Source organism: Propithecus coquereli, unplaced genomic scaffold (genome assembly GCF_000956105.1).
Source record: "Propithecus coquereli isolate 6110/MARCELLA unplaced genomic scaffold, Pcoq_1.0 Scaffold750, whole genome shotgun sequence".
Lineage (NCBI taxonomy): Eukaryota > Metazoa > Chordata > Mammalia > Primates > Indriidae > Propithecus > Propithecus coquereli.
Window position 1 is genome coordinate 177,646 of NW_012153619.1, and position 13,665 is coordinate 191,310.

A 13,665-nucleotide genomic window follows, 5' to 3' on the forward strand; every position below is an offset into this window, starting at 1 on the left:
TCTTTATATGTTTTACATATACATGACATACCTTTTTCTTAATTTTTTGATATTTCTAGGCTACATGTTTCTTCTGCATATTTTTTAAAATTGTGGCAAATCTCCAAAGAATTTAAAAATTTATTTATTTTTTGAAAGTCTATGTGTAAGTAGATCTGCACAGTTTAAACCCATGGTGTTGTAGGGTCAACTGAATTTACTCTTGAAACAGCAAATCATATTTTCTGACAGTTTTCTATTTTATACTTTTGTCAAATTACTTTAAGGGAAACACTCTTTAGTATATATAGTTACTTTTTTACTTTAAATACAAGAAATACTCAATCGTGGTTCTTCTGGAACAAAATGGATTGAGCAGCTACTCAATCAGCTGACATACAATAGTGAAGAATGAAGTTTTCTGTTTCACGAAGTTTTCCTTTTTAATTACATAAAAAATAAATGCATGATTCTGCAATATAAAAATCAATCAAGTACACTTTGATGCTTTGTATTAGTGGGATCATATTTGTTAAAAGATGAAAAGAAACTAAGATATTCACAAATCAATAATTTCACTTTTCCAGGAGTAGAAAATGTAGAGACACAAAACGGTGCTGCCTACATAATTTATATCCAAGCCCGGTGACTTCTGACTGATAGATAATATAGAAAACAAATCAAATACATATTAAAAATATTCATACAGCTTCAATTGCTTTACTTGGGACAGATATGTTTGTGTATTACTTGGACAGTATGTTAAAACTTGATAGAATACTTATTCTATCTACTGATCTGTCATGCTACTAAATTTTATTGTGGAATAATGCCAGTAAAAAAAAAAATCTCCTTTCTTTTCATAATTGTATTTGGCAGACCTATTGTTCTGTGCATTTGCAGGTAGCAGTCATTCAAACATAATGATCTAAACAGATTCCAAATATTGATTTCTTGGCAAAAATTCTCCTACTGACCCAGAAAAAAATTGTATGAAAAGTCATTATACATTATCTGTCTTCTAGCTGTGATTTTTTAGCGATGGCCCCACATATTGGTCATTTTTTTTTTCAGAGAAACAATGACACTAGCCTGCTCAATTAAATTATCATGTCCACAGCAATCATAACTGTTTAATTAGCAGAAGTTAATACATCAATGCAAAGAAAAATAAAGGAACATAGGAGAATGGGAGGAGCAAAGTATTTCACCATTTTCCACTGTTTACTTTATGAAAGAAGCAAATTTAGTCAATCTTCAGAAAGCAAGCCAGACAAATATCCAAAATAACATACGTCAAAAGAAATGACAGGACTGAAAATCACATGTGGTAAAATGTTTCATTCTTTAATTTTTCCATTATCCATTCAACTAATATTATAGAGTACCTACTTTGTACCAAGTAGTCTTCTAGAAACTAAAATATAAATCAGTGAATAAAACAGATAAATTGCCTACTCTATGCTGAACTTACATGCTAATGAACAAAGATAGAAGTAGATAAATTAACAAATACATTCATTGTCAGATAATATTAAAGACTATAGAGAATTAAAAAATAGGTAAGTGGAAGGATTGTCAGGGGGAGATTCTAATCAGAGGAAACATCAAGTACAAATGTTCAGAGATGCAAAGATTTCTCGTATGTGGGAGAAAGAACATGGAATATAACGGTGGAGGGTTAGAGTTGTTCTGGATAAAATCAGAGTGATGCATATTGTTAGGGTTTTTATTGTGGAGAAACATACATAAAAGTTACCATTTAAGCCATTTTTAAGTGTATAGTTCAGTGGCATTAAATATATTCACATTGTTGTGCAGCCATCACCACTGTCCATATCTGGAACTTTTTCATCATCCTAAACTGAAACACAGTACCTATTAAATGATACCACATTATTCTCCATCCTCCCAGCCCCTGGTATCCAGTATTCTACTTTCTGTCTCTTTGAATTTGGCAATTCTATGTGCCTCATATAAGTGGAATTATACAATAGTTGTCCTTTTGTGACTGGCTTGTTTCATTTGGTATAATGTCTTTAGAGTTCATCCATGTTGTAGCATTTGTCAGAATTTTATTTGTTTTTGAGTCTGAACAATATCTTGTTGAATGTGTATATCACATTTTGTTTATCCATTCATCTATCAATGGACGTGTGAGTTGTTTCTACTTTTTGGCTACTGTGAATAATGCTGCTATGAACATGGTTGTACAAATACCTGTTCAGTTCCCTGCTTTCCATCCTTTTGGGTACATATGCAGAAGTGAAAGTGATGGATCATATGGTATTTTTACATTTCATTATTTGAGGAACTTCCACACCGTTTTCCACAGCAGCTGCTCCATTTTATATTCCCACCAGCACTGCACAAGTGTTTCAACCTCTTTATATCCTTACTGACATTTGATGTTTTCTGTTTTTTTGTTAGTAGCCACACTAATGGTGTGAAGTGATATCTCATTGTGGTTTTGATTTGCATCTTCCTAATAATTAGTAATGATGAGCATCTTTTCATCTGCTATTGGCCATTTGTGTAAGTTCTTGGAGAAATGTCTATTCAAATCTCTTTGTTCCTTTTTTAAATCAGGTTCTTTGACTTTTTGTTGTTAAGTTGTAGTTCTTTACATATTCTGGATTTCGATCTCACAGGAGTTACATGATTTGCAAATGTAGTATTTTCTCTTTCTGTGAGTTCCCCTTATACTCTGTTGATAATGTCCCTTAATGCACATTTTTAATTTTGATGAAGTCCAATTTATGTTTTTTTCCTTCATCACTTCTACTTTTGGTATCAAATCCAAGAAATAATAATTAGCCAAATCTTATGTCATGATCCTCTTCCCCTGTCGTTTTTCTAAGAGTTTAATAAGTTTGTCTTTTATGTTCTGATTTTTGGTCCATTTCGAGTTAAATTTTATAAGAGGTGTAAAGTTAGGTTGTAACTTCATTCTTTTGATGTGGATGTGCAGTTTTTAACATCATTTATTGAAAAGACTGCACTATCCTCATTACATGGTGCTGGTACCCTTGAAAATTATTGACCATATTTGGGAGGGTTTATTTCTGAGCTCTCTATTCTGTTCCATTGGTCTTTACTTCAGTCTTATGCAAATACTATATATTTTTTTTTTATTTCACCATATTATGGGGGTGCAAACCTTTAGGTTACATATATTGCCTTTCCCCCACAGGAGTCCGAGCTTCAAGTGTGTCCATCCCCCAGACAGTGCTCACTGCAACCATTAGGTGTGTATATACTGATCCCCTCCACCCCATTCCATCTGCCCAACACCTGATGAATGTTACCACTATATGTGCACTTAAGTGTTGATCAGTTAATATCAATTTGATTTTCTTCTCTAATTTTTATTGTTTCATGCCTCACATTTAAGTTTTTAATCCATCATGAACCAATTTTTATGTATGGTGAGAGAGAGGGATCCTGTTTCATTCTTCTGCATGTGGGATTTCCACAGTACCAGTTTTCCCAGTACCATTTGTTGAATGGGGTTTTCTTTCTCCATTGGATGTTGTTGTTTGCTTTGTCAAATATCAGTTGGTTGTAGGTAGATGGTTTTATTTCTGGGTTCTCTATTATGTTATGTTCCATGGGTCTATGTCTCTACTTTTATTACCAGTATCATTCTGTTTTCATTACTTTAGCCTTGTAGTATAATTTGAAGTCAGGTAATGTGATACCTCCAGATTTGGTCTTGTTACTTAAGATTGCTTTGGCTATTCGGGCTCTTTTTTGGTTCCAAATGAGGCTTAGGATTATTTTATCTAGATTTGTGAAATATGATACTGATATTTAGATGGGGATTGCATCAAATCTGTAAATCACTTTGGGCAGTATGGACATTTCAATGATATTGATTCTACCAATCCATGAGCAGGAGACGTTTTTCCATTTGCTTGTATCATTTGTGATTTCTTTCATCAGTGTTTTTTAGTTTTCCTTGTAGAGGTCTTTAACCTCTTGGTTAATTATATTCCTAGGTATTATATATTCTTTGTAGCTATTGTGAATGGTATTAAGTCCTTGATTTGACTCTCTGCTTGACTCTCTGCTTATCAGTATATAGAAATGATACTAATTTGTATACATTGGTTTTGTAACCAGAGATTTTGATGAATTAATTTATGAATTCCAATAGTTTTTTGGTGGAGTCCTAGGGTTTTCTAGATACAAGATCATATCGTAAGCAAACAGGGATAGTTTGACTTCCTCTTTCCTAATTTTGATGTTCTTTATTTCCTTCTCTTGCCTGATTGCTCTGGCTCGTACTATGTTGAATATAAGCGGTCACACTGGGTACCCTTGTCTTGTTCCAGTTCTTAGGGGGAATGCTTTCAACTGTTCCCCATTCAGTAGAATGTTGGCTGTGGCTGGATCATATATGGTTTTTATAATTTTGAGGTATGTTCCTTGTACGCCTAGTTTCTTGGGGGTTTTTATCATGAAACGGTGCTGGATTTTGTCAAATAGTTTTCCTGAATCTATTGAAATGATCATGTGGTCTTTGTTTTTGTTGCTGTTTATGTGCTGAATGACATTTATTGATTCGCGTGTGTTAATCCATCGTTGTATTGCTACAATGAAACCCACTTGATCATGGTGCATTGTCTTTTTTATGAGCTGTTGAATTCAGTTTGCTAGTATTTTCTTGAGGAGTTTTCCATCTATGTTCATAATGAATATTGGTCTGTAGTTTTCTTTTTTTGTTGTGTCCTTTCCTGGCTTTGGTATCAAGGCAATAGTGGCTTCATAAAATGAGTTAAGAAGGATTCCCTCCTTCTCCATGGTATTGAATAGTGTCTATAGGATAGGTACTTGTTCTTCTTTGTAGGTCTGGTAGAATTCGGCTGTGAATTCATCTAATATGGGATTTTTTTTTTCTTCTTGGGAGATTTTTTATTACTGATTCAATCCTGTTGGTCATTTTCAGTCTTTGTTTCTACTTCTACTTTTAGAACACTTATGTTTGTGTTAAGCCCACCAGATAATCCACAATATTTCTCCATGTCAAGATACTTAAACACATATACAAAATCTCTTTTGCCATATATGATAATATATTCACAAGTTTCATAAATTAGGACCTGGGCATTGCTCTTCCTATCACAGTAATGAAGAAAAGATAATTAAAAAGATAATAGGTGGACTGGATTTTAGGTCCCAATAATTTTTAAAGCTGTTAGAGTATAACAGAATGACAAATATTGCATGATTCCACTTATATGAGGTATCTATGATAGTTAAACTCATATTGATAGTATCAGAGAATACTATAGTGGTTGCCAGGGCCTGGGAGTTTGGGAAAATGGGGAGTTGTTCATGGTTTTAAAATTTTGGTTACACTAGATAAATAAATTCTAGAGATCCGCTGTACAACATAGCACCTATGGTTAACAATAGTGTGCACTTCAAATTTTTTTTTTTTTTTTTTGAGACAGAGTCTCACTCTGTTGCCCGGGCTAGAGTGCCGTGGCGTCAGCCTAGCTCACAGCAACCTCAAACTCCTGGACTCAAGCGATCCCCCTGCCTCAGCCTCCCGAGTAGCTGGGACTACAGGCATGCGCCACCATGCCCGGCTAACTTTTTCTATGTATTTTTAGTTGTCCAATTAATTTCTTTCTATTTTTAGTAGGGACAGGGTCTCGCTCTTGCTCAGGCTGGTTTCGAACTCCTGAGCTCAAACAATCTGCCCGCCTCGGCCTCCCAGAGAGCTAGGATTACAGGCGTGAGCCACCGCGCCCGGCCTCAAATTTTGATAAGAGTGTATATCTCATATTATATATTCTTGCCACCAAAGAAAGAACATAGGAAAGTTCCAAAGGTGTTGGATATATCTATTACCTTGATTGTGGTGATGGTATCATAGGCATTTGCATACATCCAAACTCACCAATTTGTGCACATTAAATATGTGCAGCTCTTTGTGTATCAATTATAGCTTCATAAAGTTGTTAAAAAAAAAAAAAAAGATGATGTGGCATAGCCCAGACTGTCGTTGCTCTCTAATGTCTGTTTTCTGTTATTTTTTTCTGGGCAGACAGTTAGATATACTGTACTTACAAACATCGCTTTTAGATATAACCATATGACTGAGCTCTGGCCAGTGGAATGTGAGTAGAATTGATGTCCATTTCTTTCTTTTCTGGTTCACAATGTCATCTCATGCATGGTCCTCCTCTTTTTTCCTCTGATTCCTGATATATATAGTATATTATATTATATAAAATATATATATAATTACTATTGACATTACAAGTAAAAGAAGATAAAATTTAAAATTCAGTTCCTTAGCCATATTTCCATATTTCAAGTGCTTAATAGCTACATGTGACTACTGGGTACCATATTGATTAGTGCAAACATAGAACAATTGAATCAATTCAGAAAGTTCTATTGTAGAGTTCCAGACTAAAGGAAGGCAGAGCCACAAGAAGTAAGAAGCCTAGGTCCCTATATGACTACATATATATAGAAGAACTCCATCCCCATTCCTGATTGACACTGAACTGTACCAGGATCCAAAATTTTTTTTCTTCTGTTAAGTCAGTGAGATTTTGCATTCTTTGTTATGGCACTTAGTACTCCTTAACTAATATAGCTAGAAAGAAAAGAAATAAGTTTGGTGGACATTGTGATGTACTACACAGATTCTCTTTTAGGAATAACACACTTATTAGCCCAGCTATTGGGCATGTTGGCCAACATCCAAAGACTGACCGATATTGGAATATAAAGACCTGAGTCTTTTGCCCCAACCTAGGACAGCCCTGAAGGGTCTTCTACTATTTGGATCTCCCTACAGGATTATTTGAAACTTCCCTTGAGACTCCATGACAGCTTTATTTCTCTTCCTGTCCAATGCTGCTTATTTTCCTTCTATCTACAAGTATTTCCATTTTGTTTTGTTTTGTCTTTCTCAAGAACCTTCCTGCATGCTAACCACTATCTCAGTGTCTGATTCTTAGGGAATACAACCTACATAATTGGTACTTAAATTTGCCCAAGAAATCAGATGCTGGGATAGAATTCAAGAGCTGAATCACCTGCCACCCAGCTTTTATCAGGGCCCCTACCTACTCTGGAAGGTAGAGTACAGAGAGACCCTGTTACAAGTTGATGGCTCAATTGCTAAAGCTTTTTCCAGTGGTGAACTAAGATGGTGTATTGTTAGAAGGGAGTGTATTAGCCTGTGCCAGGTATTAAGCATTTGAGTAAAAAGGGAGAAAGAATAATTCTAAAGTCAATAGATTTCGATGGCTAGGGTTGAGTTTGCTTGATGCTTTGAAGAACAGATTAAAAAAAAAAAAAAGCTATTAGCACCGCAACCAAAAGCTAGGACTGAACTGAAATCCAGAAGTCCTCATTAATAGCTAACTCAGCCAACATAAACCAGCAGGAGCTAGGGTAGTATGTAAGACACTGAATTCTGAGTCCACTAAATCAAAGATGGAGGGTTACAGAAAAGAGAGTTTATTTTGGGAGCACTTCCCAGGTTACAGGACTTCGCATCCTGGAAAAGACCTCAGGAGCTGACATGAACCCTCTACTGGAATCACGGAGAAAACAATGGCTTATTGTAAGTAAAGTTATATGTCACACAGCCATGGAAGACAGTGACAAGGGCTTGCCAAGAAATGTGTTTTAGAGGGTGGAAATCTATAAAAATCCTCTAAAAACTCAGATGATCTCAATATCAGTGTCATTTTATGGGTCCAGTGATCTGGGTCATACCACGACATCTCTTCTAAAATAAAGGAGAAATAATCTGTACATAACCTCTCCATGCAATGGAGGAAGCACCAGTAGGAAGGAAGGACAATATGCAGTTGACCACTTCAGGAAATATTAATATATTCCTTGGAATACCTGGAATATTGTTCTGTGTCATATAATGGGTTTCTTAGTTCATTTTGTGTGGTTAGAATACCATATGCTAGGTAATTTATAATGAACAGAAATTTATTGGCTTACAGTTTTGAAGTCCAAGAATAAGGTACTGGCATCTACTTCATAGCAAAGGTCTTCTTTCCACATCATTCCATAGCAGAAGAGCAAAAAGAGAGTAAGAGAGAACAAGAGGGGGCCAATCTCATCCTTGTATAAGAAACCCACTCCTGTGATAAGGAACTCACTCCTATGATAATGGCATTAAATCATTCATGAGGCCAGTGTTACCATGAACAAACGCTCCCCATTAGGCCCCATCTCTGAGCACTGTGGCATTAAGGATGAGGTTTCTAACACATGAACTTTGGGGACTCATTCAAACCAAATCAATGGATGATATGAGAGAGAGAGAGAGAGAGAGAGAGAGAGAGAGAGAGAGAGAGGCTGCTTTGGATAGTGATCAGAGTAAGGGTCTTTAGTAGGTCCAGGGAGTGATGAAATCAGTTTTTCTCCTTGTAATATACAACCTGGCAGTCTTTAGGTAATAGTAGTGCTAGTATAAGGAGATGCTGTTGTCCATTATAAGAAGGAAGAGGAGCTACTGAGGATGAGCAAGAGCACAATCACACAATCCAAGGGCGCAATATGCTACGCCAGCAGGTAGCCTACGTTTGCTTCTCCTTCAGTATACTTATGTTCACATTTGGGATCCCTAGTGATCAACTGCTAAGGAAGAAAACACTTGAGCTTATTTTGCAAATATATCAATTCATATTAGGGATACAAGCTGAAAAGAGAAGACTGCTTCTTTGTGAACTACTCACACATGAACTTGAAAAGCACTGGTGAGAAAAAAATTCTAGTAATGGTGCAGAGCTTTGGGTGTTGCACATGGTCCTCCACTTTGTGTGAACAAACAAGTGGCCCTGACTTTAGAAAATTTACAGACTCTAGGGGAGTGACAAAAGGTTTTGTGGCCATCAGAGATATATAATGACAAAAAGTGAAAGATCATGGATGAGGAGACCTGAAGTACAGACATGTGGATGGACTTATGGGAGAGGGCAAAAGTGTGAAATTCTTTATATCTCATGGTAATGACACTGGAGAGAAACAACCTGATATAAAAAATGACCTTGCTCTTTCTGTCAGCTAGTATCCATCACCAGCCATCCCATTACAGGCACAACAGGTGCATTAGTAGCCATGGTAGCTGAAATAGAAGCTCTGAACTCATTTCAAGTCTGATCTTTCTACTGCCACCACAAAATACACAAAGTGTCATCAGTGGAGACCAATATCGAGTCTCCTGTCATCCTTCAATGATACCAAGCAGACATTTGTGGCAAGTTGGCTACCTTTGGACCTCTACTCTAGAAGGCCAGCAAATTTCTTTTGAAAAGAATAGACACACATATTCTGTATGTGGGTTTGCCTATTTTGCATGCAGGACCTAGACCAGTGCCACTATGGGATAACTCATGGAGTGTGATCCATGACCACGGGATCCCATATACTAACATGTGAGACTAAAGGCCCACCCTACAGCAATAGAGGTTCCAGCATGGCTAATGACATACTGCACCGTCCAGATGCTTTTGGCCTGACAGAGGATTGAGTGGGTTATTGAAGGCACAGCTGAAGCATCAGATTGGAGATGATTTACAATGACAGGGTGCAATTCTTCAAGACACTATATGCAGTTTAAGTGAAAAAAAACTTAAATAGAGCTTGAATCCAATAGATAGAATATATAGGTCTGGAAACCAAGTAGAAGAAACAAAAGTGACCCTGTTTACCTTATTCCTGATGACTCATTTAGAAAATCTACTCTCCTGACTCTGTAACTCTAAGCATAATATGTTTAGGGTTATGGTTTCCAGAGGTAGAATACTTCAACTAGTGAATAAATCAAGAGTTCCTGTGAACTATAAGCTGCAGTTGCTACCTGGGTATTTTGGACTCCTTGAGGCCAGGAACCAGAAAGCAAGAAGAGGAGTTGTCATCTTGGCAGGGAAGATGACCCTGATGGTCCGGATCAGTAATATGCTGTCAAACAATGTGGGGAGCAAGGAGTATGTTTGCCACCTATGTGATCCATTTGATATTTCTTCATAGTCCCTTCCTGAATTTTGAAGAAAAATGGACAATAGTAATAGTAAATGTATGAGAATAGCATAGTGACCAGGCGCCCAGAATTCTCAGAGATGAGGGGATGATCCATGTCACAAGATAAGCCACCATGACCAACAGTTACTAGCCGAGGGTGAAGAAAATCTATAATAGATAACACAGAAGGCATAAAATGAGTATCAGTTTTGACTCTGAGATCAGCGGCAGTGGAGAGGACTATAGTTCCTATTAACCTTCCTCTCTAAGGTTGCTCCCAAAAGTGAAGTCCACAAGAATCCTGAAAGAGTATCTGCTCCCGGAATTTATACAATGAAGTTGATTTGAGTGATGCAAGTGTGGACTGTTGTGAATGCTGTAATATACTATCCACATTCTCCTTTAAGAATAGAGAAGTTCAGCTTCCAATAATGCTGCCAGAAGACAGACTTAAGCTATCGGTCATGTCAGGAATATATGTTCAGCTGTACACAGTCACAACTACAAAAGTTAAGCCCCTGCCTAAGGATGCCCACATCCAACGAATGACTCTACCTCCAAGCTGACACAACTCTGAAGGGCATCTCATCTTCAGAACTTCCTGCAGAGTCATTTAGTCTTCCCTTGAGACTGTATTTGCAGCTCAACTACTTTCTCTGTCATCCTATTTTCTTAACTTTCTCTTTACAGATGTCAATCTCAAGAGCACTCCTTAATAAATCTGCACACTAAGCCCTATTTCAGGGTCTTTACCTATGAAACTCAAACTTCAATAAGGGGGTCAAAGGATGGCACTTGAAATTGAGGATGTGGATGAGGAAGTGATTTTTAATGACAACATCTGGGGTAAGACCATAGGAGTGGGGGGCTAAGGTAGCCTGTGGGTCAGAAGAGGAGAAGCAGCCAATGTAGTGAAAGGTCATAGTAATGGAAGAATTATCTTCATGGACGTTAAAATCACCAATCATTTTGACAGAAATAGTGTTAGAAGAAGTGCCAGTCTATCAGGCATAAAAAATTTTAAAGACTTGAGAAGTGGAGGAGGGTTATAGGGAAACTGTGACATGTGGGTGACCACAAGGATATATAATTGCGGGTATAGTTTGATAGCAGAGTAGACAGGAGGGCAGGAGGATGATCTGGAAATGGCTGTAAAAGGGGGTAGGAGAGAAACATTCTACACCTTAAGAGAACCCTCAGGGAGAATCCAAATTTCAGTTAGAAGAAAAAACGAACATTCAGCAAGGAAGTTCAGGGTATGGGAGATTTTACTTTAAGGCTAATATTTTACTTCAATTGCTTGAATTGCTGTTGTAGCTATAATCGGAAGCACACAAAAGTCAACTGCCACAGATTATTACAGAGGCTAGACCAAACACAAAATTTATTATATTGTTTATCCTACAAGAATCTTTACCATGCAACAATCATGTGAAAGATTGGTTTTAATCTCTTTACCTTTAAATGTAATATTCAATGAAGCTAGAATTCTTACTAAATGTAAATGCATTTGAAGGAAAAAAACACATTTCTGCCCTTTTCAAAAATTTTTAGATTTGAAACCAATTAGTTCACGTTTATATTATTTAAAAATAAGACAAAATTGCAAATACCTATCATAATTTTATGAAATGAACAACGATGAAGAAGAGTCTACTGTTCTACTATTTGGTTATGATTTATAACTCTATACTTCCAGGACTATATTTCCAATTGCTTAGCTTCTCTTAGTTAAACTATGACAGGCCACTCATTATCGGTATGTTCAAAATGAAACTACTTCTTTAACTCTTCTTTTCATGGACTGCTATCAATTTTCAAAATTTGTTTCTTTTTCTTCCTGGAAAATAGTAAGATTGCAATTCCTAGCCTCATTTTCAGTTAGATGTGACTGAATCCTGTCCAATGAGACATAGGTGTAAAGAACGTATGCCGCGTACAGATTTGGCCCATTCGAAAACTTCCACCCAATCCTTGACACTCTCTTTGTCTTACTCTGTGAACCAGATGTGAAGAATCTAGTCTCTCTTTTACATGTTTCTAAGACCCTAAAAGATGAAGTAGCCACAAAATGGAAAGAACTTGAATCCTTGAATCATAGCATGCAGGGTCACCCACAAAATGCTGGCATTGTTTTGTTACATGAGTAAAAAATAAACCTCATTAGCATTAACCACTGAGGAGTGTGTATGTGTGTGTGTGTATGTGTGTGTGTTTTACAGCAGTTAGCCTTCTCTGACTATATTCTTCTGTGCTACCTGACATTCCTTTTTCTGTGATGGCCACAGTAATATGCTAGATACACAAAGACCAAGAGTAGGGGCAGATGCAATAGCATTTCCAATCAGCTATTCCTTCCCATCATCCAACCTAATTAAATGCCAAGTTAATGTTGATTCTACTGCTACAATATTTTCCTTCTTTGTCCCTACCTCTCTAGTTTTCTACCTACTAAAGTCCAAATATTTAAAACTAAGCATTTATGTATATCAACAAATATGCCCCAAAAATTAGCCAGAAATTTTCTTTATCAGTATTATTCTTTCCTATCACCCCACATTGATTTTTTTCTATTTCTCAAATTTTCCGTCATCTTGTTGACTCCTTGAGATGGTCACCTATTTCCTCCACTGGGAACTTCTTTGTGCATATATAAAGCAGAGCTGGCTAGTTAGATAAATAGATATAAATCATACTTAAAAGTAAACGGCTCATTCATCACTTTCTCCATGAAGCCCTTTCATACTTTCTCTATAATTAACTTTGCATTTACTACAAACGTACAATATTATAGTACTTATGGTAATAATATCCTCTGCTCTTATTTTTATGGGATATATCAGTTATCTATAGATGCATAACAAATTACCATATACTCTTAAAACAATATCCGTTTGTTATACCACAGTTCTATAAGACAGGGTCTGGCATGGCATGACTGGATTCTCTATGTTATCATAAAGTTGAAATATAAATGTTAACCAGACTCAGTTCTGATCTTGAGGCTTTGGATAAAAATTCACTTTCAAGCTCATTAGAACTAATGTCTGGCAACAACAAGAATTAGCTTGTTGAGGTTCCTGTTTTCTTCCTGTGTAGACCCCTCCATCCTCAAGCTATCAACAGAGCATTGAACCCTTCATTTACTTCAGCTCTTTGGCTTCCTCTGCTACCATAACTGGTGAAAACTCTGCTTTTAAAGGGTTCATATGATTAGGTTAGAGCTACATGGATAATCGCCCTCTCTTAAAGTCAGGCTTGACATGTAATATAATCTAATCACTGGAGAAAATCGATCATATTCATAGTCCTGAGTGTTATTCAGAATCTGTACATCAGAGGTGGAAAATTTGGGGGAACATATTCAAATTCTACCTATTACAAAAATGTTACAGTTTAAAAAGCCATTGTATAAGCACTGTCATTGAGCTTCAGTCTCACTGAAGTATAGGTTAGTTGTAGCAAGAATTATTATTATTATCTCATAGGTAAGTAATAAGAGGTTCAAAATATTTAAGCAACTTCACTATATTCTAGCAGTTATAAAGGGGGTGAAGACAGAATTTTAAAAAAAATATTTTGACTTCAAGTCCAATATTCTCTTTGCAATACTTCATAAAACCTACATCTGGTTTTATATGCCTATTATCGTTATTCTCTTGAATGTTA